Source organism: Dipodomys merriami, unplaced genomic scaffold (genome assembly GCF_024711535.1).
Source record: "Dipodomys merriami isolate MVZ:Mamm:240054 unplaced genomic scaffold, mDipMer1.0.p SCAF_81, whole genome shotgun sequence".
Taxonomy (NCBI): domain Eukaryota; kingdom Metazoa; phylum Chordata; class Mammalia; order Rodentia; family Heteromyidae; genus Dipodomys; species Dipodomys merriami.
The window spans coordinates 945,957-970,482 of record NW_027206413.1 but is presented as its reverse complement, the minus strand read 5'-3'; positions in this window follow the sequence as shown (position 1 = coordinate 970,482).

Sequence of the window (24,526 nt, the reverse complement as noted above, 5' to 3'; positions counted from 1 at the left end):
AGTCTCCTGCGGAACTTCTTTATGTGGACGGCTGCTTCCGTATGTTAAGGCCAGCTTGTACTTTTCTATTTTTTTAATAGTGAAAGGGTTTAGTCAACCAAGAGTTGAATCTTCTCTGCAGATTGGCTGCTTGTGAAAGCTTTGCCATTCTTCCTAGGACCATGTAGAACAAGGAAGAGCCACCATTTACCAGTCTGATTTCACCAACGCTTACAAAGACATGATTTGCTGTCCAGACTTCTCTTACCCTGGTGATTACCCGGACTACATGCGCCACAGCAAACTACAGGAATATATAAAGATCCTTACTCAAAAGAAGAGGCTTAGCCAGGCACTGGTGGCTCACGCCTATAATCCTAGCTACTCAGGAGGCTGAGATCTGAGGATCGCGGTTCAAAGCCAGCCCGGGCAGGAGAGACCATGAGACTCCTATCTCCAATAAACCACCAGAAAACCAGAAGTGGTGCTGTAGCTCAAGTGGTAGAGCGCTCGCCTTGAGCTGAAGAGCTGAGGGACAGCACCCAGGCCCAGAGTTCAAACCCCACGACCGACAAAAAAATAAAAAGAGGCTTATAAGATATAAACCGTTTGGGATAAGGGCCTGGCAACTTATATGGTTGACACTAATATGTTGTATAAGACAAGGAAGACTATAGCATCTGTTATAGAAGTCAGTACCAAATGTTCATCATCTCACCAGTTGCTGTTGCTTCTGATTATTCAAATATTCATGCATTGTTTTCCTTTCCCCCAACAGTGATTCTCCTCTCTCTCTGACACACTTTAGAATATGCTGGGCACTGTTTAAGTAGTATCTCCTTCTTCATGCTCCGATGTTTTTGGAATAATGTTTTACTGTTCACATTTAGATTCCTGTGGGCTCTGTGTAAATATGACATTTATGCCATTATGAAAAGAATAATAACTTAAATGAATGACTAATATAGTGACCATCTCCTTTATCTACTTAGCTCATTCGATTTCTCTTTGAAGACTTGTAAATATTTTGTGAAAGTGGCAAAGGTATTTTACATTTATTTGCAATTCTTAAACTCAATTATTTACTATGAAGTGCAAAACACATGCATCTAGGGAGAAAAAAGTATGAATTGGGGCTATAGTCACATATTTACCTAGGGTATTTTCAAATATACAATAATACACAATTGTATACTTGTCATTTCATCTCGTTCATTCCATTCATTCAATTGCGAAATCTTAAATGACATTTATGACATTCTAAATGCCACTAATTGCCTCAATTTATAGCAGTAACACCAATAAAGATTAATGAAGTTCCTTAAAAGAAGGCTAATAGTCCTCAAAAGGCTTATAATCTATAATTGGGGATTAAAAGTAATTTATAGGAAGTAAACAACAACATCAGATTCAAGTAAAAATTTAAATCAAGGGGCTGGGAAGGTGGTAGAGTGCTTGCCTCGCATGCATGAGGCCCTGGGTTCGATTCCTCAGTACCACATAAGCAGAAAAACCCAGAAGTGGCGCTGTAGCTCAAGTGGTAGAGCGCTAGCCTTGAGCTGAAGAGCTGAGGGACAGCGCCCAGGCCCAGAGTTCAGGCCCCAGGACCAACAAAAAAAAAATAAATAAATAAATAGAGGAAAAATTTAAAAACTGTCTATAATTTAGAAGTTAAATAATACAATGGAAATCATGAAGCATGGATCAACACTTTGGAGCAGATATTGTTCTGGAGAAGACAAAATTTGAGGAGTGTTTGGTAGATATCCTAGATAAGTGTGTGTCATAAAAACTACAGTTATTGAAAAAAAGGCCTTCTTTGTCTGGAGACCACTAAAAACAGAAGACGGTTAAGAGGAAAATTCATAAAGCTGATAGGATCAGACAAAATCGTGCAAATAAATAAACCAGTGTGTTCTGAGGTGAGGCTTTAAAAAATAGAGGATCGGGGTGGGTGTATCCAGTCAATAAGGTCAGCTTTAGCTTTCTTAGCAAGAGGCCTACATCAACACGGTGGCCTCCTGGTCCAAAACAGGGCAAGAGCTATAGAGTCATCACCCACCTCTTCCAGTGAGAAAAAATTAAATAGGAAACAATGCAGGGCAAAGGACATTGCTTCCTGCTGACTTAGCTCCCTCTCAGAAATTCCACTGAAGAGCCGATCCGGCGTTCCCTGACTGTGTCTCTGAGTATTGTTACACGGTCACGCCAAAATTCAGGGTTCTATGATTCAGGAAGAGGGGAGACCGTCTCTATCACAGAAGAGATGTAGAATATGAGAAAATAAGACCCCCCCAAAAAAAGTAATTTTGAAGAAAATGGTGTAAACTTTTAGTGATAGCATTAAGGATACAGAACCCGTTCTAGACCACAGTGACTCTGAGCCAGGAACACCGAACGCAGTCCTTTAGAGAGAGGACACTGACAGGCAAGGTGGAGGGAGGAAAGTAGGGAACCAGACGCAGAAGTCAGGATATTGGTAGACTCGTGAAGCAGTCTGGCCAAGAAGTTATCAGGACTTGAACCAAGACAGTATTAGCAGGGCTGAAAAGGAAGCGGGGGACAGTGAGATTCTGAGCTAAATGTTCATGTGCACATGAGGATAGAGAGCTCTAGCTGACCGCGAGCAGTATGCCTTCCAAAGAACCGGGAAAGTGGAAACACATTCGCCAGAAAACAGAAATATGTCCATCACAAATGTGCTTGATTTGGAGAAGCATAGAGGCCCTTCCAGACAGAAAGGTCAAGCCAGACGTGAGAGCAGAGGAGAGACCCGGGCTCAATGTTTGCAAAGACCTTATTCTAGACATTGCCCGTATTTCCCAGGAAGAACATTGTACAGAGCAAAGGAGAGGACACAGATCAAACCCTGAGACATGTTCCTATTTACTGGCAGAATCAAAGACCTAAAAGTCAGAACTAAGACTGATGTTGTTCTTATTTCATAGAAAATAATTCCAATAGAAGTCCTGACAACATATAGGGTCTATGAGCAGAATTAAATCCAAAGAAGTAGGGTCCAGGTAATAAGTAATTGAGAGAGAGAGAGAGAGAGAGAGAGAGAGAGAGAGAGAGAGAGAGAGAGAGAGAGAGAGAGAGAGAGAGAGAGAGAGAGAGAGAGAGAGACACACACACACACAGAAAAACACAAGATTCTAATTTCATTTTCATCTGCCATTTGTAAGTAAACTTTAGCAGCCTTGGTGATGTGTTTGTATGTGTGGTCTCTGCTAGCAAGGAAGTTCCTTCTACTGAAACCTTGGCAACTGCCAGCATGGATGAGGATATAAGTCAGTGTGTATGTTTATTTCTTGGTTATTCATTATTGGTTCTGGGTTGGGTGGTTGGTTGTTTTTCAGTCATGGGGCTTGAACTCAGGGCCAATGGGCTGTTTCTTCTTTTTGCTCAAAGGTAGCGCTCTACCACTTGAGCCACAGCTCCACAGCTGGTTTGCTGGTGGTTCATTGGAGCCTTTCAGACTTTCCTGCCCAGGCTGCCTTTGAACCATGATCCTCAGATCTCAGCCTCCTAAGAAGCTAGGGTGGCAGGTGTGAGCCACCAGCACCTGGCTATCTCTTGGCTTAATTTTATGTTCTGATGACCTCAAAAGCAGGATGCTCCTACTCAGGCTCCATCTTTACCTGACAATACTTCTTACCACCGCTCTACCAGGTGAGATGCACTGTGGTTGCCACTAAATCTCTGGAATATCAAATTTGGGGGTTCACCATCTCTTTTATTCAGTGGCAGCCAGTTACTAAAAATACAGTCACAAGTTAGCTAGTTCTTGACTGTGTCCTGACAGCCAATGAGTGATGGCGTGGCAGGCACGCAACCACCACAAAGGGAAGCGCGAGGCTTCCGGCGTAATCAGGTGCGCGGAGAGCCGCACACGGGACGAGAACTCACCTTCCCCGGGTCGAATCGCCATGGGAAGGGAAGCCACCTTCCCCGGGTCAAGTCAAGGGACATTCTCAGAGCACTGGGGCATGACCAGCAGGCCCTCCCCAACGAAGCCCAACATGTCTTCAAGGAAAAGTTACTCAGTAACTAAACTTTAAAGGCCATTTAAAAATCTAAAGTCTGAAAGTAGAATCCCTTGAGTTATCACCAAGATGGTAAACTAGCCCTGCAACCAGGCTTGCATTGGGCTGCAGCGGCTGCGGCGGTCTGGGATACAGGGGCACCTGGGATGTTAGGGTGTATGCGTATAGATGACTAGCAAAGGAAATGGGGACCGAGCGCAGGACTAAACTCTGGTATCCCGTCGGCCTGATTTAAATGGAGACTTAGCTACAGTGCCATACTCAGGTCACTGGTTTTCATCATCTACCACCCCGAGAGCCCACTGAGTTCAATAGTACCAACCAGACCTTCCATCTTAGTCTGCGGGCTTGTAAAGATCAAATGTGTAGCGTTGACTGCAAAGCCTTCTTACGTGAAGTAACACAATCCTAATTCTTTCAAGAACAGTCCACTCGTCCTGAGGGGCCCAGAAGAGTCTTGTCTCTGCCCTGTTTCAATGTCAGACGTCATCTGGGTTTACCTCCTCCATAGTGTTCCCACCAAAATACTGAAGAAAATGGATAGGAGGGCCCAAAGTATATCGTGTTTGCTTACTGCTTAAGCCTGTGCTGCTCTTCCCGGAAGCGGTTGCTGGGTCATGAGGCTGGCCTGGGTGATGACTGTGCTTGGCATACGGGAGATGTGACCCACTTTGCATCCTTCCTCCTAGCATTTGTCTCTGATTGGTTACATGTCAAGAAGACAAACAGGCGGTTTAGGGATGCATCCTATGGGCTGATTCCTTTCCATGGGTACTACAACCATTACAAGTTTTATTATTCAAATAGATGACTAGGTCAAGTGAATTCTTTCTCACTAGATATTATCTTAGCTATCCCACAGAGGCTGGTGGGATTAAAGACTCCATCGACGACAAGCTATACTCAAAGACCACGTATGAGTCAGAAATTTTTCTGAAGTTAGCCTAGTGGAGAAACAGGTTAAAGACAAAGGTGGCGTGGGGATCGATTACACACTAGGTCATCTTGACCTGGAGGATTCATTTAGGGTTGCTACAAACCATAGCATAGAACTTGGAATGCCTGGACTGGGAAGGTGGCTCAGTGGTAGAGCGCTTGCCTTGCATGCCTGAGGCCCTGGGTTCAATTCCTCAGCACCACATAAGCAGAAAGAAAAAAGCCTGAAGTAGTACTGTGGCTCAAGTGGTAGAGCGCTAGCCTTGAGCTGAAGAGCTGAGGGACAGCGCCCAGGCCCAGACTTCAGGCCCCACGACCAGACCCCCCCCCCCAAAAAAAAGAACTTGGAATGCCTAACAAACTCAGTTTGATTTTTGAAGAGCATCTTGACCAGGTTCATAGGTAAATGGGCACATCAATAGTAATATGTACTTCTCAAGTCTGTTGTGAGATGAAGACAGATATCATTGTAAATGATAAAGCTTCACAAAAAGCACCTAACAAGGCACCGTTATTCAACTTATATCAACAAGCAGGAAGTCTCAAAACAAAAGACAGTTCCCTTTATGTATGAAGTCTTCACAGTTTTGCAAAACAGGAAATATAGAATATATCACATAATAAAGATTCACAAAATTAATATGGCTTGTAAAATGGTAAGATTCATGTAGCTTCTTCTTTGGGATATAGAGCCCAATAAATTAATTAGGAAGGCGTTCTAGATAGAATAATCAGTATATCCATAGAATAAAAATAATATGTTAGTGGGTGGGAATAAGAAGAATTCACTAAGAAATTTTACCTCTGGCTAAGCAAAAAGTTCCATTGTGTTTATAGAAACTAGTTAAGGAAAATTAAGAAGGAACCATAAATCAGAATGCCAAATGCTAGATGTAGGAGCCAACTTCTCGTTCCAAGCCTTGAAGATGACTATATCACTAAAGACACAAAATACAAAGAAAAATGTTGATTTGAAACATTGGAAGTTATATTCAATATAATAAATGTTCCAATGCTTGATTTTTGTCTTCTTATAAGAGCAACTTCATGTGAAGCACTGGAGGATCACACCTGTAATCCCAACTATGCAGGAGGCTGACATCTGAGAATTATGGTGGGAAGCTGCTCAGGCAGCAAAGTCAGTAAGACCCTGATCTCCAATGAAGCTTCAAAAAAGCCAGAAGTAGAGTTGTGGCTCAAGTGGTAGAGTCCCAGCCTTGAGCAGTACCCGGACCCTAAGTTCAAGCTCCAGGATCGGTGTGCACACATGCACGCACGCACACATGCGTGCACAGACACACACACAGTAATTGCAACTTATATTCTGGCTTCACTGTTTAGACAAAACATCATTTTAGAAATCCATTCATTCTAAGAACTAAGCTGTCTCTCCCTGAAAGGAGTCCAATTACCCTAAACTGCTGATACTACCTTGCACCCCTCCCTCCTTGGGTGGAGTGGAGGAACAGGGAGAGAAAACAGGTTTTGCTGTGACCTGTTTCTTGTCACCTTTTAGAACAAAAGAAGAGACCTTAGAGACACAGAGGTAGAAAAGAGTGTGGAAACACATAGATCATTTCCAAATTCACCAAGTTTCTCTGTGTGTGAAATATTTAGAGGAAATTCCAGAATCTCTGAAGGAACCTTAAGTCAAAATGAAATATGTTGTGTGAAAAATATCATTCCTAGGATTTGGGCAACCAAAACACAGTATCAATGTTGTTTTCCCTGTTTTGTTATCACAGCTAATGGAAGAAAACCAAAGCAGGCAATAAAACATTCTACCACCAGGAATCAGATTTCCCTGTTTAAAACAGTACATTTACAGCAATGGTGTTTGCACGTGCCAAATGCAACAGCTTTGTAGTCACTTGATTCTCACAACAACCCTATGGGGAAGATTCTATCATTTTCCACACTGAATAAATAAGAAAATACATTGAGAATTAATGGTTAAAAAAAAAGATGGAAAGAGGTGATAAAATTGGACCACCTGCCTTCAGAGTCTAAGCTTTATAATGTCTAGAATTAATTGTATTCTAATATAGTGGATCAATCTCCAAGATAGATGGATATAGGTAGGTATGTATAGATATGGTATCTAACTCGGTATCTAGGCATATATAAATGCATGCATACATATGTGAGCTTCACATTTCAAAGGTCAAAAATTCCCAGACAGAAATCCTTAAGGACAGTAACAGACAGGAGAAGAGACGTCCGTGGCTTTGCCGCTGTTTAAATAACCAACTCTGGTTACAGTCGTGAGGGCTGTTAAAGGCGTTCTGTGGAAATAAGGCACTATGACGAGACGGCCTGCCTCCTGTTTCTTCTTCGTCCCTTGAGGAAAATCCCAGGGCTCGCAGCTCGCATCCTCTACGGCCAGCGTCCATCAGGCTACCAGTATGATGAAGTTCACAGAGACGCTGGGCGTATTTGAAGGTGGAACTGTGTTCGAGGCCACTGTCGGTGTCACCTCTGCCACAGGCTTCAGTTATGCTCACCCCTTTCTTGATGGCTCCATCGCCCACACAGAAGCTGTGGGTCACCCTGTTGAAAGCTCCCCGACTCGTGGAGATGGCCTGTTGGCTCTGGCTGGAGACGCTGACGTGCTTGCAAGCAGCCGCATCACAGGCTCTCACTCACTGGACAGTGGGTTACCACTCCGAATCCGTGCTAGGAATCACACGGGCGCAAGACAGACATGCTTCTTAACCTATGAAGTAACAGAAGGAAAAGCTCTGGGGAGTAGCACGGAAATGTGTGAAGAACTAGAAAGATGTCGGTGTCGGGCAATAGAAAGCCCAGGGAGGGAGGAGAAGGGTATGGAGGAGACAGGCTGTGGAGGAACAACAAGCGCCTTTAAAGAGCCTGGGCTCAGGGAAATCGGGAGAAATGGGCAAGGGTTTTGTGCATGAGCCACCCTGCAGTGGGAAAGCGGCAGCGTTGAGCTACTTGCCAACGTTGGGAGGACTCTGGTGGTAGTGGGTCGCAGTATGGCCGTGACAAGTACTGCTGGCCTGCTGCTGGCCTCCTATGAGGAGAGACCGGGGTGCTGCGAAGCCCCTGATCGCGCCGGGAGCCGTCACCCAGGAGTCTGAGTTAAGGAATGAAGCCACGGGCTCCCTGGAGCTGCTCCTCACCAGCACACCTCTGCCGGCAAGCCAGCCAGCGGGGCGGTGCAGGCCGTCCGCTGAGCTACGCTATGAAAGCCAAGCGAACACTCAAACATGCGTCCTGATACCTCATATTTCCTACCAAGAAAGAGATTTTCCCTTTTGGCTCATACAACGCGTTTTCAAGTGTAATATCAACGAGCGCATAAAAAGTCATTTAAGTGGCAAGAGACCCAGATATCGTAAGTGGAGGCGTTCGGGTTAATAATTCCTGCTAAAGACATGATGTTCAAGTTGCATCGTAAAATAGATTGAGAGACTAATTAAGCACCGATTACGCTTGGATGAAGGCATGCTTGTATAGGAGGCTTGCTTCGCTTTTCGAGACTCCAGCGTATCTCGCACAGAATGGCCCAAGGCAGACACTGAGGCGGACATGCAGTGCCCAGCTCGGGTAGAATGGCTCCCACGTGAGCTGATCCCATTCACAAGAAAGATTTCAGCAGTGCCAAAGATTCCTGCAGCTTGATATCAATACAAGAGGAGAGGAAGGGCCTGAGCTTACGGAAAGCCGGTCCTCCTACTTCTAAAGCAAAGGAGGCCAACTAAAACATAAAATCTACGTGAACACATTTCAACTTTATTAAAACCAGACCCAACCCCAATTTTAAACAAACCAATATAAAAACTTAATGTTGGTAGATATCAAGCAATGCCATATAAAGAATAATCACGGGATGACCAGTGAACTGAGGTGATGTGGAGATGCCGCTGGGTGGAAAAGCATTTGCTCTGCATTTAATCACCAGCACACACACACACACACACACACACACACACACACACACACACATGCACGTGCCACACGCACAAGTGCGTACACACATGCATGCACGTGCCACACACGCATGCACGTGCCACACACGCATACATGTGCCGCACACGTACATACTCACACACATGCACACACACGCACACACACATGCACACACACGCACACACATGCACACGCACACACACACGCTCAGCATCGCCACAGATGTGCTGGGCCTAGACATGCAGTCATGGAATATCTCACTCACACACTCACACGCACACACACACACACACTCAGCATCGCCACAGACCCCCTCCTTCCCTCCCTGCTCAGGTAAAATGAGTTCTGAGCCACTTTTTTCAGAGTATAAACAAGACAGAGCATTCCGAGCACATTTCTGATGAGAACTGTTCTCCAAAAGACTTTTCACATGCTGAAATAAAGCCGGAGACTGTTTAAGATAAAGAAAATCTGATGGGAAGTTGAAAAGGCATAAACAGAGGCCTCCAGACTAAACAAAGTTTATAAAGCTTTATAAAGAACATCTTATCTTATAACCTAGAGTATCAATCCATGTCATTTCCACAATCTTAACGAAAGTGCTCGAAAATAAACTAGTTTATACCGATACAACCACTTGGATAAAATGAACACACACCACAAACCAAATACAAAACCTTTCTGGCCAAGGCTTCACTAGTGGATACCTCTGAATATTTTACAAGCGGTAATGTCAGTTGTATATAAACTCTGTCAATAGAAAGATAACACTCCCACAATAATGCTCTACAGATATTAACAGTCTGATACTAAAACAAGACAAAAAATCAATAAAAATTAAATCCAGCTTCATATACCTCATACACATACATGCAAAATTACCTAACAAATGTCAGATATAATCCAGTGATATATAAAATGGATAACATATGTGACCAAGTAGGACTTATTTCAGAAATGGATTATTGGCTTAGTAATCAATATGATACACTTTATTAACAACTAAAAATGAAGAACCAAATAATAATTCCAATCAATGAAGAAAAAGCTTCTGACAACAGCCAACATCTATTCTTGATGAAAACTCTAGTAAGTAAACTTAGAAATGAACTTCCTCAGCTTGATAAAAGATACATATATGTTTATGTATATATATATATATATACGTATCTATATATGCATATATATATATATATATATGAAAAACCTGCAGCTAACATCTTAGTCAATGGTGGAATATGGAAATCCATATTCCTGAGATAAAAGGATGTGCTCTCTCCCTATAGCTATCCTATGTTTTACTACAGTTTATGCCAGTTCGATAAAGCAATAACAAAAAACAGAAGTCGTAAAATTGAAACAGAAGACAAACCTCTACTCTCAGACAATATGCTATCTGTATAGAAATTATTGGGAAATCTACTTAAAAGTAACTAAAACAAATTGCTTTATTTCTATGGACGAGCAATAAACAATAATACAATGGTTGGCTACCAGTTAAAATTACATCAAAAAAAATCCATGAAATACATGAAATAAATCTGGCATTAGATAGGTAAGACCTGTGCATTAAAACCCACAAAGCCCTGCCGAGAGAAAATGAAGACTTGGAGAGATGCATTTTGGAACACTCAAAGTTGCTGTGATTCCAGTTCTCCTATGAACTAATAATTTCAGCGTAATATTAATCAAAGTTTGCCATAGAAATTGAAAGCCTCTTCTGAACCGCATAAAAAATATAAAGGACTTAAAATTGCTGAAAAGGATTTGAAGGGAACAGGAGTGAATATGGAGTGCTAACAAAATCGCTTCAAAATTTAGGTTAATACGTAACCAGTGAAAGCCATGTGATAAATTGGGTAAAGATCAACAAATACATCAATCAAATAGAATGCACTTTCTAGGGGAAAAACTGCACATATCCAAACAAAAATGCAAGATACCCGGTGAGGACAAGAAGAGTCTTTCCACCAATGGTGCGGAAGCAAGGGACGCTCGCATGAGACCGGAGGAAAAAGAGCTGTGGGAAATTCCTTTCAGAAAGTAGCTCAAGATGATTACAAAACAAAAAACTAACACAACAAGCCTTTTAGAAGAACACGTAAGAGAAAAATATTTGGATTATACCCTAGCTGCAATACTAAGTTTATGATCCATTTTTTTAAAAAAAACATTCATTGGATTTCATCAAGACAGATAATAATTCCAACAGGAACCTTAGGAAAAGAAAACAGTAAATATATTGCTAAGTATGACATTTATATTAAGTGTGCATGTATCTAGTAGAAGCAACATGAATATTCTAACTCAGCTCATCAAACTGGAGAAATAAGCATCATGGAAAAGAGAAAGCTGGAGAAATAAGATAATGATTTGAGAAGATACACTCTACCCCAGTCTACCGCAATTTGTTTATAGGATGTGTGAATCTCCTTCTAGTAATCAAAAATAGATCAAACCAGGTGTGGCTCCGAAGCACTTCTGTGTGTAGCTATGTTTGTGTACATACACACATATTTTGTTTCGTGTGGCACTACATCACATAACAGGGCAAGCGCCTATAAGATCGGCAGTGTGCTTTGGAACGCCGTCGGTCCACGCTCCTTTGAGAGCGGCTATCTGTGCTTCTGTGACATGTTCAGGGGCTGAGAATTTCCTCTTCTGCTCAGACTCCCTCCGTGCCAGAAGGGTCCCCTCCCCGCAAACACACTGTGAATGTGGGGCTAGTGCATTGTTGCATCCTCCAGGTGTACAAGTTTTGGGGCCAAATGGAAACATTTTTGATCGATTAAGCCTCATACCTCCCTCAGAAGGATCACAATAATTTTCATTAGGCTAAATCTGATGGAAAGCTATTTGCAAGCTCGGCATGCGTGATTCTGGTCAGCAGCAGACGCAAGGACTCCCTTCCCCATCATGTTCACCAGTGAGGCAAATGAGAGGTGCACAGGGGATGCGAGCGGAGATGGTAGCCAAGAACGAGGAAGCACGCTAAGTCAAAGGACGTAGCATTCTGGGTACTCGGTGGGTGTGTCTATGTGGGTGTGGGCTAGACCAGTCATTAGCAACAAATAAAACCAGCTGGGCACCCGTGGCTCACGCCAATCATCCTAGCTACTCAGGAGGCTGAGATCTGAGGATCGAGGTTTAAAGTCAGCCTGCCAAGAGACTCTTATCTCCAATTAACCACCTACAAACTGGAATTGGATCTGCGGCTCGAAGTGGTAGTGCACTAGCCTTGAGCAAAAGAGCTCAGGGACAGTTTCCAGGCCCTGAGTTCAAGCACCATGACTGACAAAGCAAACAAAACAAAACAAAAGGCTATTTTACACTGCTTATTATCAACGATAATCATTGACTCACCATGTATTTCTAGGCTTGCCTCAAACGCTCAATCCTCTGGCCTCAGCCTCCTTTGTACTGGAATTACAAACATCCACACCCAGCAAAAGGCTACTTTTTATTAATGATACACTTTCCTTCTAAAATCCCAGCATTAATTAGCACCTGAAATGTAATAATAGGTCAGGGAATATGATGTAGAAACTTGTTACTGTTGATTATCTTCTCTGTGTTATGTTTATGTATTATGTCATGTTTAAATCTTGTACAAACATTTCTTCATTAATCTCTATGGAATTTCCTGCAAGTATTAACACTACCCTGCCCTGCTTTATAATGAGGAAATTAAAACTTTAAAGTAGCGCAGGGATTAGGAGCAAAGCTAACGCTCTTGCACTCTAATCCAGCAGTCAGTCAATGAGCTATTTCCTCTAAATTGCACACAAGTGCTTTTAGAACCAAGAAGACATGCTGGTGGTCACCTTGCTGCATCCTTCATGCATGAAGTCGGTAGTACTCATTAGAGATATGAATAAATGCATTGTGCCTGTATCTATATGTGCCCTACACACACACATATATACATATAGATAATGTATAAGGTACACAAAGTTACATGGCATATGTATATATAGAAAAAATGTACACATAAAAACAGATACAATGTAGTTAATCATATCTAGAAGTATCCTTTACAGCATGTATAAAGATTGTTATATGTGTACATGTGCATACATATATACACACATATGTGTATATAGTAGGTAATAAAATATAAACATTGTATGAAGATTGCCAAGGAGCTGTGAATGGAGTCTAGAGCTCCTTACTTTCAGAGTCTCCATGGTCTTCTGTCTCGGGCTGGGGATGTAGCACAGTGGCCAGGAGTTTGCCTCAGCATGGAGGCTGTCCTAGCTCTAAATCCCCAGCACTGAAAAAAAAAGTATCTTACACTTAATTGCTGTGACCTAGTTTTTCAAGTCTCCTCGGCTTACAATTAAAAAGGGATGCTTCACCAACTGCCTTTTTCATATCATGTAAATACAAATGATGTCGATATATTAATTATGTATCTTAGAGTGAAGCCAGAGCCCTGGGCCAGGTGGGCTGGCCTCCTCTTTGTGAGAGGGGCGTCGTCACCCTCAGGCTGACTTTTCTTTTCCAACAGTGCTGGATATTGGACTTGGGCCCTTGCTCGGCAGGCATTCTCCCGCTTGAGCGGCACCAAACCCCCATTTGCCCTGGTTATGTTGAGGGAAGAGCCACGGTGTGCCCAGCTGGCCGGGCTGTGTTCTCCTCTGTGTTCTGGGAGACAGAGGAGGCCATTACACTGGCCATGGGGCTTTCCCCGAAGAGGGGTCACAGGTGCTGCCGCTACACCAGCCCCCCATTAAGAGAAAGACAGTATACCAAAATGCTGAAATGCCAAAATAACAAAAGGCGGAACCAAGGATACAGGTTGACCCTTTGTAACAACGAGACGTACAGACACTACGTTGAACTCAAACTTTACAACTTGGGGGGAGGAGGGAGGAGTTGGGGAGGTGAGAGGGTGGGGAGGGTAGGGGAAAAACAAAGGAGGAGGTAACAATGCTGGGTAGGAAATGGACTCATTGCTTTACTCATGTAACTATAACCCCTCTGTATAGCATCTTTGAATTAAAAAAAAATTTAAAGATAAAGACTCATGACTGTTTATGCCTGGGCTAACCTTGAACTCTGATCCCCCAATCTCCACCTTCCCGGAGGCTAGGATTCCAGGTCGAGCCACTGGGCCTGGCCTCGACAGACACTTGAAGTGCTTACATTTACTTACCCTGTCCTGCGGAGCATCTAATGAGCATTGACACTTACTAAGGAACCGGCCCAGATAACCTAGGTATCATCTTCATGCTTTAGAGAGTTCTTGAAAGGTGCAGTTTTCAGGACAGTTGGCAAAACTGGAGATCATCGTGTTGCATGAGATCAGCCAACCTCAGAACACAAAATGTCACCATCACCTCCCAGCGGTCTCAGAAAAGCTCTGTAAAAGCCAGGCTGAAATTCAGAAGCCACAGCTGCCTGACCAAGAACTAAAACCAAGATCAACTAAAACCTCGGTCACTTCACTGCAACCTAGATTTCTTGAGTATAAAGCATAATTAATAAAAGCAAGTGAATGTGAACACTTGTCCTGACAGTCAGGAAAAACCGGAACTACCCCAAACACTCATCACAAAGTAAAATGGAATACAGTGACATGTGAGACCCACTGATAAATGTCGGTATGACTGCTCTCCAAATTATATTGGTGAAAAAGCAAGTAACAAAATAATATGCACAACATTTTCTCTTTTATGTAACTTTACTTGTATGTGTACATTGTGTTTGTCTGCATGGGTTGTTATGTATTACTTGTCTGTGCACATTGTGTTTGTCTGCATTGGGTGTTATGTATTACTTGTATGTGCACATTGTGTTTGTCTGCACTGGTTGTTACGTATTACTTGTATGTACACATTGTGTTTGCATTGGTTGTTATGTATTACTTGTCTGTGCACATTGTGTTTGTCTGCACTGGTTGTTACACATTACTTGTATGTACACATTGTGTTTGTCTGCATTGGGTGTTATGTATTACTTGTCTGTGCACATTGTGTTTGTCTGCACTGGGTGTTATGTATTACTAGAAATAAACAAAAGTCCATTCTCATCAGCAATGTCCTCTGAACACTGGGTTTACACAAGGAATGGGAGGAAAAGGGAAGGGAGGCTGATTTTTTCTATTTACTTTGGATGGGTTTGGTGTTTTTTTTTTTTGGTATCTTAGTAATGTTTTCGTGTAACTTGTGTTATTTTCTAAGGTTTTTTTTAAGAGGTATTATTCAGCCTAGAAAAATGTCTGATTGTTCCTTGTGAAGAGAGGAGAAAAAGAACTGTGTCCTACACAAAAGCCAGGCTCAAGTGGAAATCATCTCTGGCTTTCTAGTGGCCTGGTGTCCAGCCGTCAGGTTACCATGCCCGGGCTCAGATGGAGAGGGGTTTGGTCAGGGTTTGTTTGGTTTTCAATTAACATTACATAACAGTACCTGCTCCGCCACTGCTGGAGAAGCTGTGGACTCACTGGAATGCACTTCACCAGAACAAACAACTGCAGATGAACTAGATGAACTAAAAAAACAATCAGACCGGGGCTGTGGGCGGGCTGTCCACTCAGCACCCGCCCTGTAGGTAAATACTCAGGTGACTGTTCAGCAGCAACTAGCACAATAGAGGCAAGGCACTTGGCTCTGTAGATGAGAAAAGTAAACGCAGTGGACTTCTGAAGGTGCCCATGGCCTGTGTGCTTGGTGCTTCCTAAGGGATCACCCTGCTGAGCACCGTCCTGATCCCTCCTGATCGCTCTGATGCACTTGCCACAAATCATTCCAATCCCTCTTATCACCTTCTAACAGCGATCAGACTTCTGTATCCCCCTCTCCAGGAGGCTTTATTCAAACAAGGTATCCTAAGTCTCACCAAATCTCTCCGTAGAACTGACCCCACGCTACCCTGGGACCTCAGGTTTACTCTGGCTGGATTCGGGGTTTGGCTAATGAGATCATCAGGGGAAGGCCTCAGAAGCACAGGTTCTCTCTGATCTCTGTCTCTCATCTTTCATGTTCCCCAGAAGCAAACAAGAATTCCTCTTCCCACAGGGAAGGCATAAGAGCTAGTATCATTTTCCCAAACTAAGCCAGAGAGCCTAGAAATATTAGCCTACCTTTGACCCACCTGTCTACCTAAGAGCTGATCATAAAGGAGCTCTCTGCCTTGCCTGCCGGACAGTAAGTCATAAGATCCCCATTTCAGAAAGAGTCCTGAGCCTGCCCACAAAGGAATCCTGTACAGAGAGGCCAAGAAGATGGAAACAAACAAACCTACTTGTATTTTCTACATAGCTACCCAAGCTTCATCAAACCTAAGCATTTGTGGCCATTCACCCTGGTTGTGTGTTTTGTTAGGCTGTCCTAGGGTTTGAACTCAGTCTCACAAGTGCTCTACCACTTGAGCCATCATACTGCCTACTCTGGGTCTTACACCGTCCAATTTTAGAACTCCCATGCCACATAAAACTGTAACCAAAGGCATTTCATGCCTTTTCTCTTGTTAGTTTTCTTTTGTTATGAGTGTATCAGCCATAACCCTTTATACTGGCAAGAAAGGAATCCCCTCTTTTCTGACCCTTCTCTAGCTCCGGCTTCTAAGTTTGAAAAGCAAATGAGTAAAATGAGCAATTCAATGGAACCTTGAAATAAACTGCAACCAGGAACTATTATAACACAAAAAGTCCAGAAAAAATTTAAATTATAACAATTACAAACGAGTATCTCTGCTAAGAAGAAATCCCCACGACCCCTGCCACACATAACAACAATAGCACCGAGGTTATGGAAAAATAAATCATTATTTTAAAACTTTCCACTAAATTACACTGATACCTTAAATTATACTGGTATCCTACAAGGTAAACATTAGTCAGCCTCTTTGCCTAAAATCCAAAAAAAAGAATACCATAAATTAAACACTAGCAAGACTGTCAGCCATTTCTAGGTACTATATATATATATATTTTTTTGCTTAATGATCTCTTTGTGGGATCCATGCTTCTTAATATAAGCAATTTCATTTCACTTGTTTTCATCAAGTGAAACATTCCCTGATATAAATATGATTCAGCCATTCCTCCTTGATTATGTTCATGTCATTTCAGTTTCATTCTAATACCAACAATACTGTCGTAAACGTTATTGTACTCGCTCACTTGTGTGCATGTTCAAGACTTTGGGCAGAGTACATATCCACTCCCTCTTATCCCTTTCCCCCTCCTTCATTCCTCCCTTCCATTGAGCTATCTGTATACAGCTCATTCCCATCTTTCTGGATTTTATATTTGGTCGGTTTGCTAGATTCCACATCTAACAGTGCCCTCTTCTGAATGAATAGAAAAGTTCAGCTATTTTAGTCTTCTTTTCATTCATTTTAATTGTGGGGGAAAGTCCTCCTACTTTATGAAAGTTTTCTTTCTCATCTTAGAGGATTTTAATTTTTCTCTTCCATTTTTCTTCTTTTTCTTTTATTGCCAAATGTTAAAAGGCCTGTCTTCTTTATTTTTTCCACGTATCCCCTGTATATTACAAAGGTTTTCTGTTTAAAGGGCAAAGAACTTTTGAAATACGTTTTTAAGGAGCGTGAGTATAAACTGAATAAGAAAACCCCACTGAATTGTTTTGGTAAGGGAGGAAGAGGGGAAAGAACGATGCTGGAGGGGTGGGATGGTATTGGGCGATGCTGGAGGGGTGGGATGGTATTGGACGATGCTGAGGGGTGGGATGGTATTGGCTGATGCTGAGGGGTGGGACGGTATTGGACGATGCTGGAGGGGTGGGACGGTACTGGGATGGTATTGGACGATGCTGGAGGGGTGGGATGGTATTGGACGATGCTGGAGGGGTGGGACGGTACTGGGACGGTATTGGACGATGCTGGAGGGGTGGGATGGTATTGGGCGATGCTGAGGGGTGGGACGGTACTGGGATGGTATTGGACGATGCTGAGGGGTGGGATGGTATTGGCTGATGCTGGAGGGGTGGGATGGTATTGGACGATGCTGGAGGGGTGGGATGGTACTGGGCGATGCTGAGGGGTGGGACGGTACTGGGATGGTATTGGACGATGCTGAGGGGTGGGACGGTATTGGCTGATGCTGAGGGGTGGGACGGTATTGGACGATGCTGAGGGGTGGGATGGTATTGGGCGATGCTGAGGGGTGGGATGGTATTGGCTGATGCTGAGGGGTGGGATGGTACTGGGCGATGCTGAGGGGTGGGACGGTATTGGCTGATGCTGAGGGGTGGGATGGTATTGGACGATGCTGAGGGGTGGGACGGTATTGGAACCCGCGGGGAGTGAAGCACTGACATCTTCCTCCGGGTAACTAATGCAAGCTAATAAAAAAGCTCCTCTCTGAACATGGCCTGCCTTTAAATCACCCCCGTCCCTGCACACTGTGACAATTCTTTTCAGTACCCTCGGGTCCTCGGCAATTCCTTTTCATGAGTCTGTGCTCTGCTCCGATGTTCTTCCTGATTTCCTAGTGTGTGGTGAAGTTACTTCAGAGACGCTGGCGTCGCCCTTCAGACCCTTCCTGGCGTCCCACTCTGTCTTCTGTCACGCAGCTTTTCTTGGCCCTGGCAAAGTCTTGCAGCTTGAGAGGAGTAGCAGAGTGAACAAACACACTCACACACTCACACTCACACCCACACACACACCCACTCATACCCACACACCCACACTCACACCCACACACATTCACTCACACACACTCACACACACTCACATTCACTCACACACACTCACACACACCCACACACACTCACTCTCACACACACACTCACACACTCTCACACCCACACACATTCACTCACACCCACCCACACCCACACACACTCTCACACACACTCACACACACACACACACACACACACTCTCACACACACACTCACACCCACACACTCACACCCACACATTCACTCACACACACCCACACTCACACACTCTCACACCCACACACATTCACACACACACACTCACTCTCACACACACACACTCACACCCACACACATTCACTCACACACACTCACACCCACACACACACTCACACCCACCCACACACTCTCACATACACTCACACCCACACGCCCACACTCACACACTCTCACACTGATACCCACACCCACTCACACACTTACACACATACACACTCACACACACATACACACTCACACACACTCACTCACATACACATACACACTCACACACACACATACACACTCACACACATACACTCACACATACACACTCACACACTCATACATACACTCACACTCACACACACACACACATTTCTCCTTGCTCATAGTTATTTGACAGCCCGGGAATTCTTTAAGCTGTACGGGCCTGTTTTGGTGGAAAACTTTTTTTTTCTTCAGTTGCTTCAGTTGGATGAGGAGACCCTAGGAGACAGGACGCCATGTAGCCATCTTGACTCTCCTTTCCGATTTTTGTTTATATGTAGGCTTGTGCATATGCATTAATTTAAAGAATGAGTTCTTGAAAGGCAATATATAATTTCTTTTTCCTTATAATATACATACTAGGTGCTAAATGATTTGGATTAGCCCCTGCTAGAAACTGTCCCTGGAGAAATAAAATCAACTTGTAGCAACAGTAAAAAGAAATGTACAAAGGAAAATAGTTGTGGATGCGTTCACGAGTGTGTTACCTTTGGCAGGAAAGGAAGGATGAAGGCAGGGAGCGGCACAGAGGGGTGTAACCGGGCAGGGAGTCTTTGTGTATAAGTTCCATTACACCTGCCGTGTACTAAATGATAGTTAAATGTGTTTGTAATTTTTTAAAGAAATTTGTGTCTCCATATTTGCAGTGCCATAGGGAGTAGGGAGAGGCTGTCTCGAGATCAGATAAATACAGTGTTAGGCGGTAAAGGCTAGCTATGACAAAAATGATACTGCATAAAGGTGATCAGCAATCGAATACTGGCAAGATGAAGAAACAAAACCAGAAGAAATTCAAATGTTTCTGGACCTATAGAAAACAGAGATGTCCAAAACTGTTTTGTTAAATGAAAATCATTGTCATTTTTCTAGCTATTGTATTGCCTGCTGACTGTATTATCAGACCAGCCTTTCCACTGAGAACTATTAAAACTATAGAAAACATTCATTCTGAAGATTACTTCAAGAATCACAGAACTATCAAGACATGAAGAACCTAGATCCTAAACAAGAGAGGACACAGTCATAGCATTCGCTGTAAATAGGTGAAACTGGGAACTGGGAAAATGGGGGGGGGGTGATTGGTGCGGGTAGAGATTGGGGAGATGACATTGGTCCTCCTAAATTGACATGGTGAATTGCAACCCCTTTACACAACTAAAGATAATAAAATAATGTTTTTAAAGGACCTGTTTCTCTTTAACAAGTGCCACTTGGAAAGCAACACCGAGAGACTGGACGTTGGGAAATCCCAAGGGGCTGCAAAAGCAAACATTGAAGTTCAAGGGCAGGTAGCACTGGAAAAAACCGGAGGCTTTTGTGACCCATAAAAAGCGCTTAATCAGTTAAACCCAGCCTGCCTTCCAGAACACCCAAAATGATAACCTATGCCCTTGTAATAAAAGGAATCAAATCAAAACACAAATCACTGGAGTATAGAGAGTAAGCCAAACCACCAGCGTATAAAAAGGAACAACAGTCTGACAGACAAAAGACTAACGACTTCTCAACAGAAATAATGGAACTCAAAATAGTAACTAAGTAGTATCTGCTACGTGTTGTGTGAAGAGTATTGCCAATACGTCCCCTATACCTTTTAGAAATAGCCTTTTAAAAAATAAAGGTAAAGTACTTTATACCTCCAAAAGGAAATAAGATAGTCACCAACAGACTCATCCTGAAGGAAATAGTGAAGTTCTTTGGGCAAATGAAAATTATCTTAGTTAGAAGGTAACAGAAAATGTTGTGACTGAAGGTAGCAGTCAGTGCTATAGTAAATTAAGAACTCATCTTGTGATCACAGACGGCCTAGATTCAAAGCCCTGCTTGTGTAATTTTCATTTTACTCAATTCTTGCACAGATCCTACCCCAAAACTGCAACTAACAAGGTTAAAACTCTCTCCAAGGATTGTGCTAACAGTCAAGCAAAGTTATGTAGGAAAAAACTTAAGATAATCTCTGGCAAACAGCAAGTACTACATGAATGGGAAGCATCAGAAGTCCTCAGGGGAAAGGGGACTTCCCAGCTCGGCTCCCAGCTTTTTCCACCTGTCCCGACCCACAGCCTCTACCATCTCTCCCGACCCACAGCCTCCACCATTCCTCCTGACCCACAGCCTCCACCATCCCTCCTGACCCACAGCCTCCACCATCTCTCCCGACCCACAGCCTCTACCATCTCTCCTGATCCACAGCCTCTACCATCTCTCCCAACCCACAGCCTCCACCATCTCTCCCGACCCACAGCCTCCACCATCCCTCCTGACCCACAGCCTCTACCATCTCTCCCGACCCACAGCCTCTACCATCTCTCCCGACCCACAGCCTCCACCATCCCTCCTGACCCACAGCCTCTACCATCTCTCCTGACCCACAGCCTCTACCATCTCTCCCGACCCACAGCCTCCACCATCTCTCCCGACCCACAGCCTCCACCATCCTTCCTGACCCACAGCCTCTACCATCTCTCCCGACCCACAGCCTCTACCATCTCTCCCAACCCACAGCCTCCACCATCCCTCCTGACCCACAGCCTCTACCATCTGTCCCGACCCACAGCCTCCACCATCTCTCCTGATCCACAGCCTCCACCATCCCTCCTGACCCACAGCCTCCACCATCTCTCCCGACTCACAGCCTCTACCATCTCTCCCGACCCACAGCCTCCACTCTGGTGTGTCAAGGTAATGCCATACCAATTCTGATTTTCAGAAATTTCATCAAATCTATTCCACAAGTAGGCAAAGACTTATCAGATATGATACCAAAACATGCAAAAGAAAAAGAAAACAATACTTTGTCAAAAGGAAAACTTTGGCCGGGAGTTGGTACCTCACATCTGTAGTCCTCGCTACTCTGGAGGATGAGATCTGAGGATCACAGTTCAAAGCCAGCAGGTAAGAAAGTCTACAAGACTCATATCTCCATTGAATCACAGAAAAAGCCAGAAGTGGTGCTATGGCTCAAGTGGTAGAGCGCTAGCCTGAGCAAAAGCTCAGGGACAGTGCCCAAGCCCAGATTTCAGGCCCCAGGATCAGCAATAAAAAATAAATAAAAATAAAAATAGAAAAACTTTGGTCCTTAAATGACATCATCAAGAAAGTTAAAGAGTAACAGAGAGAATCCAGGTGAAAATCGTGCATCTGATAATGGACTTGCATCTGGAATATATAAAGAAGTCTCTCAAGTCATTAACAAAATGGACAAAAGATCTGAACAGACATTTCTCTCTCTACACACACACACACACACACACACACACACAATGAAACTCCACTTCATGCCTATGGCCATGACTAGAATTAAGAAAGACACGAGAGGACATGAGGGAATGGGGATGTCCACACAAGCCGGTAGGATGTAAGACTGTGCGGCTGCTTTGGAAACAGTTTAGCTGTTCCTCCAATGCCAACCGCGTGACCATATGAACCACCATTGCACTGCTGGTCCTATCCAAAACAAATGAAAACATGTGTCCCCACAAAAACTTACACACAAAGGCAGCGTTACCCATGCTGCCCAAAACGCGTACTCCAAGGTCTCACCGTCGATAAATGGATACGTAAAATACGGCATCCACACAATGCAATACTGTTCAACGAGGAAGAGACCCGCAGCTCTCACCGCGCGCTACACTGGGGATGAGCTCAGCGAACGAAGCCATCACCGAAACCCACTTTAAAACATGAATTGCAGCATTAACTTATTGTAGGCAAATCTAGGCAGAAAGTAACTGCGTACTCACCTGAAGGCCGGCGCAGGAAGTGGAGGGAAACAGGACGGGAAGTGGGATTGCCCACGGCGCTCTTTAGGGGATCATGAAGACGTTCTAAAGTCCATTTTGGTGGTGATGGCAGAATTCTCTGAATGGACGAACGCTGTTGAATGTGGCTGATCTACGTCATGAGTTGTATCTCAATAAAATACATTTTGAGTGTGTGTGTGCGGTACTAGAGCCCAGGCCCACAGCCTCATGCCTTCCCTTTGGCTGTCTTGCTCAGAACTGGCTCTCTACCACCTGACCACGCTCCTGAGCTAGTGTTTTACTGGTTACACGCAGATGGAGTCCCGTAGAGTTTCTACCCAGCTGCTTCAAATTGCAATCCTACAGACTTCAGCCCCCGACGTAGCTAGGATTACAGGCGTTACAACTGGCACCCAGCTTAAAACTGTTGTTTTGTTTTTCTCTTTTATTTAAAAACGAGTCCACAGAACATTCCCCCTCTCACAGCTGCCATAGTTTACTGCTTCTGTGTCGCTCACCTACGTCTTCCCTGAGATCACAGGGTGGGGTACAGGTGCTTGCTCATTCTCTCCCCTAATCCAGAGGCGACAGAAGCAGCTCAGAAAACACGTCACACGGGGACTACCTGGGATTAATACAGGATTATGCTCATCACACAGGAAGTACAAATGAGCCCCTCCAAACAGAAACCCCAGTCCAGGCCTGCGTCACACGAGCTGCAAGGTCTCAAGTGTCTTAGAGAGAGAACTCCTCCCCCCCCCACCCCTTTGCTCGTCAGCGTGGGTCAGGTGGTGCAAGTTTTCTAAGCTGAGCACAATGGCTCACACCTGCATTACCACTCAGGAGGAAAAAGATGGATGTTCAAGACCAGCCCAGGCCAAAGCTGCACAACCTATCTGAAAAAATAGCTACAGCTAAAGCAAAGGAGCTCAGCGGGTCGGGAGCCTGCCCACAGTGGCACAGGCCCTGATTGCAAACTCTACTCTTGGGTTTGTTTGTTTGTTTTCTTAAAAAAGGCAAGTTTTGCCGGGCGTCGGTGGCCCTCACATGTCATCCCAGCTACTCAGGAGGCTGAGATCTGAGGATCGTGGTGTGAAGCCAGCCCAGGCAGGAAAGTCTGTGAGACTCTCGTCTCCACTAAATGACTCCGAAGAGGCTGGAAGTGGTTCTGTGGCTCAAATGGCAGAGCCCTAGCCTCTAGCAAGAAGCAGCTCGGGGTCAGCGCCCGGGACCTGAGTTCAAGCCCCAGGACTAGCGCAACAGAAAGGAAAACAACGCGAACTTTTTGTTGAATCCGTAATAAAGAGAAATGGAAGAAGACACTCTGGAGATGACGGATGGAGGCCGACTATTCTCAAGGGAGTCTCCCCAATGGTTCCCTTGCGGGCATGGTTTGGGGGTGACTCCCGGTGCCCTACCATGTGGCCTGGTGAGTGAGGCCACCGGCCTGCCATACTCCTCGGGTCAGTGGGTACTTCCAAACCCCAAATCAGCTCGGCATCTCCAGGGCTGCCTCAGAGCTTGGCCGGATAGCGGTGACCCCTGCTTCCGGCCCCCCTCACTGCAAGTAGAACCGCTTTCCTCCTCCTCACACTCGCCCAGGACCCCGCTGCTTTCCACAAACATCGAATCCCTCTGCTTGCCTCTGACCACCTGACCCCTCCCAGTCCTGAGGACCCGACTCTCCCCCAGCGTATCCTGTCCAGGTGGGGAGGTGCATGCCGGCATCTCT